Source organism: Rhinatrema bivittatum, chromosome 5 (assembly GCF_901001135.1).
Source record: "Rhinatrema bivittatum chromosome 5, aRhiBiv1.1, whole genome shotgun sequence".
In the NCBI taxonomy this organism is placed as follows: Eukaryota; Metazoa; Chordata; class Amphibia; order Gymnophiona; family Rhinatrematidae; genus Rhinatrema; species Rhinatrema bivittatum.
This window is the reverse complement of record NC_042619.1, coordinates 129383746-129388935: the sequence shown is the minus strand read 5'-3', so window position 1 is coordinate 129388935 and position 5190 is coordinate 129383746. Positions and strand designations below refer to the sequence as shown.

Genomic DNA, 5190 nt, shown 5'->3' with positions numbered 1-5190 from the left:
GCCTGCTTTCAGTGTAACTTTGCCGACAAAGGTAGGGGAGGGGTTAAATAGGGCCGGGGGGGTGGGGAAGGGAGGGGAAGGTGGGGGGAGGGCGGAGGGAACAGGTAGCGCGCGCTGGGCTCGGCGCGCGCAGGTTGCACAAATGTGCACCCCCTTGTGCGCGCCAACCCCGGATTTTATAAGATACGCGCAGCTACGCGCGTATCTTATAAAATCCAGCGTACTTTTGTTCGCGCCTGATGCACGAACAAAATTACGTGATCGCGTATTTTTTTAAGATCTACCCTACAGTGCGCACACTGCCCCTGAGGAGCGGGAACCAGGCAGGGTCCAGTCCAGGAAGGTCCAGTAGCATCACCACAGGATAGATGGAGAAAGGAGCTCATAGAGTAGAAATGGAACTCGTTGCCAAGTTGGCTAGCTGGGAGCGAAGGTGGAGCTTAAGTACTCTGATGCAGGGACATCATCAATCTGGGACGCCCCCGAGGTTCGTGCTGAAGGGACTTTAAAGAGAGTCCGGTGGCATGCACGCGCACCTAGGAAGGCCAGAGTTGGCATGGAAGGTGGCGGCGTCTCGACTGCCATGAGGAGCCATGGGGAACGTGGCAGCAGAGACTGGCCCGCGCTGTGAGCAGACCTGGAGAGGGAAACAGAACGGTGCAGGACGTGAGTAGACACGGTCACAGCCATCGCCGATCAACGGACATAACATATATAAGCCTATATTTATAGAGATTTCCACTAGAGCATGATCTATTAACATAGATGTTAAGATTTTACTATCTTGAACTCAAGACACAAACTGAGGGATACACAGGAAATAGTCCAATCGACTGTACATATTATGGTGCGAGGAGTAATAGGTATAGTCACGCTCAGTAGGATGTTGCAAGCACCAAATATTGGTGAGATAAAAGGTGTCTATCAAGCCTCAAGTACTAGGAGTACTAGGGGACCCCAGTCTCAGGTGAGAGATTTTGTCCAGTGAGGGGTCACCACCTATACAGAGGTTAGTGTATCCAAACATTGCTATACTATCCATTAACGTTGCATAGAATTCCACGTGACCAAAATTAGGGCCATACATGTTAACCAGCGTGAAGTTGGTAGAGTGTAAAGTGCAGTCCAAAATGTCATATCTTCCTTCAGTTTCTACACACTGATGATGCACAACTAAAGGAAGTTGTTTGTCAATTAAAATACAAGCCCCTTTACTCCTGGTATTATATGAAGAAAAATATACTAGACCAACCCACCCTTGTTTTAATTTGGCATGCTCTGAATTTGTCAGATGGGTCTCCTGGAGTAATAAAATATATGCATCAGCCCTACGGGCAAACTGCAGTACTCATTTTCTTTTAATGGGGGAATACAGGCCCCTGACAATCAGGGAAACACATTTAACCAGGTTTATTATGGGATCCCAACCACCATTACAATAGAGCAAATATCCCAACCAGAAGTGCAATGGCATATCCCAGGCAAACAAGTATAAACCTTGATAATAAGAGGAACAAAGGCCCTCCGATGTCTTACTAGAAAGTACACTCTGTTTATCAAATTAAAAACCAAAGGACAAACATTATTAGAGTATGCTCCATAACCCCAACTATTCCAAGAACTTCCCCCCAATTACCCCAACTTAGTCCTTCAAGAACCAGAAGGTCAATAACCACCCCAACCAAACTACCCAATCCCCCACCCCTAGCCCTCCCACCCACCAAAGACCCACAATACTGAGGAACTTTCCGTTGGGACAACCGCTGAGATCAGATAAGCCCAGTAGAAAAAAACCTCAAAAATCTAGACTTCCCTACAGCAGAAAAAGAGCATTCTTCCAATGACCCAAACCAGTTCCATCCTCAAATAATCAAAAAGCAACAATTATGTCCAGCATGCACTGAACTTAGAAAGTACAGAAGAAAAAAATAACCAAATAAATGTGTCTATATTCCTGAGCCATTTCAGTCTCTGCATAGGATCGGAGGTCCATAAAGCTAGAATCCAGAATAGGAATCACAGAAAGCTCAATTGCATTCCAGCAAAATAGAAAATTCTCAAAAGTGGCAAAAGCAAATAAAGATCCAGGAACATCCACATTTCTTCAAAAGCTTGCAAGACAGCCATGAAAATTACCCTTGAGTAATTCAAGAAAAATAAAAGTTCACAACTGCATTCCCCAGTATTCCTCTTCCATACTGTAGCAGGACAGAACAAAATACAACTGCTCAGCAAGTTAAGTGCACAGAATAACACCAGGAGAAATAAAGAGAAAAAGGGACCACTCAGATTTTGTAGTGGACACAGGTTTTGGAGCTATGAAGGGTCACCAGGAAGAAAGCCACAAGCAGTCAAACGAAGCAGCATGTAACAATCACCCAAGAACTCCCATCCATTTCAGAGGTGTAGCCACGAGCAAAAAGTGTGAAACAGAAACAAAGTCCTCAGCGGCCATTTCCACACAATAGATCTGGAGATACTTTTCCACAGCCGCTACAGTATCAAAAAGTAGAGGTTTGCCGTCCACAAAAACCCTCAACTTAGCAGGGTAAATCATTGCATACTTCAAATTTAGGCATTGTAACTTCTTCTTCACATCAACAAATTCCTGGTGCTTTTTTTTGTAATCCCTTGAAAAATCAGGAAACATCATAATTGTGTTGCCCTGAAATTGAAGTGAGCCCGCCTCCCTTGCTGCATTTAATATTTTCCACTTATCCTCAAAATTATGGATTTTGATGATAACAGATCGTGGGTGAAATCCCTTACCTGGAATGGGTGCCAAGGATCTATGCGCTCGGTCGAGTTTCACTGTGCTCTTAGGACAAGGGAAATCCAGGACTTCAGGCAGCCATTTTGAAACAAAACAAACCATGTCAGTACCTTCAGTTTTCTTAGTCAGGCCCACAAATCTGATGTCACAGCAACGAGATCTATTTTCAAGATCATCAATCTTGTCTGAGAATGCGGCTGTTAAGTGATCCAGGCAATCTACCTTAGCACTAATTGAAGTAAGCAACATTTCAGCCTCGAGAATCTGGTGCTCAGCTTCCTCAGTTCTATGAGCATTGTCCTACACCGATTAAACCATGGTCACAACTTTCTCCACGATAATACTCAGCTGGGCATCCAATTTCTTCGAAATCTTGTCCTTAAAATGCTCTATAAGTTGGGAGACATACACCATGTTGTCACCCACCTGATTTTCCAGAGGCTCGCTCTCCTCAGAGGTTGACTCCTCTGCATGAGGTGCACATTTAGCCAGTATCTTTGGGCACCGTTTTTTCTTTTTGCAGAATACCTCGGCCCACATCGAAGGTATAGAACGACTTCCTGCTTCTTTAGACTGCAACATGGTAAAAAAGGAGCTGCAACAAACACCAGGATATTTGAAAAAATAAATTATAGAGAGGAGTGCAAGGGAATCTCCTCCTGCTCGAATCAGCACATAACCGAAAGTCTCCAGATAGCCACTCTTTTTGTTGTTTTATAAGACTCTTAAAGACTCAGTAGTATACTAATATCATAGAAAATGAGTATGTCTGACACTATGAAGGTAGCAGCGATAGTAGTATTGCCTATACCAGGCATATCATGGTTCATAATATAGACCCAACACATTATTGAACCAGGATATCAAAATATATTTCAAGGTAATAGCTACACGTCTAAAGCTAATTATGCCAAAATTGATCTCCCTGGAACAAAAAGTTTTTGTTTAAGGGAGAAAATCTGCTGGCTTTGGAGATCTTTAGGAAGATAAAACCTAAGGACCCTATGGTGGTGAGTTTCAATGCAAAGAAAGCCTTCAACATGGTGTCGTGGAGAAATTTGGTTTTACAGGTTCCATCATGGTGGCTATTCATTTGTTTTATAAAAGTCCTACAACCTTTAGATCAGGAAATGGGTCAATTTCAAAAACTTTTACCTTAGGGAGAGGAACCTGGCAAAGTTGCCCTCTATCCCCATTACTATTTATACTTACATTAGAACCTTTCATTCACAAGATAAAGCAGGATGTTCGTGTAACTGGCGTTTGTTCAGGTAACGATGATTTAAAGTTGATGCTGTTTGCGGATGACATCTTAATGACTTTGACAAATGCAACAAATACCTTACCAATAGTGTTAAGTATTAAAGATGGCTTTGGAAGCTTTTCTTGGTTGAAATTAAACTTGTCTAAGACAGAAGCATTAGATATAGAGGGTCACTTGAGTAGAACGTGGCCTAACTTCCCTTTAATGTGGGCCAGGAATTCCATTAAATATTTATTAAAATTAATAGTAATCCAAATAAATGGTATAATATGAATATTTCCCCTATAATTCAAGACTTTCACAAAAAAATAGACAGTTGGAGATAAGGTCCCATTAATGACAAAGGGAAGTAATACCAAAAATGTTTACCCCTCTGTGGTAATCCATGATTTCTCCCAGGGTCAGTGAACCAGAGATTCTCCGTTTTGCAAGGCAAAGGAATTGCAAGTTTATGATCTTTTATTAATTTATAATCAGGGGAAATTCACTCTTTTCCTTTTTGTTGTCAAAATGTACAGTTTCAGAAGAACGACTTTCTTACTTATTTGAAACCCTTAGATGATGGAGGATTTAGAAATGGCTCTTTCCAATGTCTTTTTCATCTCTTTGAGAAAACCAGAGTCTCTATTTCAAGAATGTATAAGTATCTTCATAACAACTCTAAATATTGGGGCTGATTTTAAAAGCATTACGCATGCAATATATGCGCGTAACCCTTTAAAACCCCTCCTGCGCGTGCATAGCCTATTTTGCATTGAAAAAGGGGGCGGGGCATGGGTGGGGTGGTCCGGGGGTGGGGAAGGGCAAGGCCAGAGCCTCCAGGCACAGCAGCCATTTGCTGCTGTGCCTGGGATCGCGGGCCAGCTGCCAGCCAGCACACGCAACTTCTAAGTTAAAGGTAAGGGGGGGTTAGGTAGGGCTGGGGGGTGGGTTAGGTAGGGGAAGGGAGGGGAAGGTGGAGGGGGGGGGTGGAAGGAAAGTTCCCTCCAAGGCTGCTCCAATTTCGGAGCGGCCTCGGAGGGAACGGAGGAAGGCTGCGTGGCTCGGCGCGCGCAAGGTGCACAAGTGTGCACCCCCATGCGTGCACCGACCCTGGATTTTATAACATGCGCACAGCTGCTAGAATTTTTCACCTAAGTTCTTGAAGATAATT

At 43.4% G+C, this 5190-nt stretch overlaps 1 long non-coding RNA gene across 1 annotated transcript; it reads right to left on the bottom strand.

Moving 5' to 3' along the window:
- Positions 1-506: 506 nt before the first annotated feature.
- Positions 507-3513, bottom strand: LOC115091726. The gene is made up of 3 exons (XR_003856803.1): positions 3200-3513; positions 2770-2841; positions 507-637 (listed from the first exon to the last, which is right to left on the bottom strand). It is a non-coding gene; the product is annotated as an uncharacterized LOC115091726 (long non-coding RNA).
- Positions 3514-5190: the final 1677 nt, after the last annotated feature.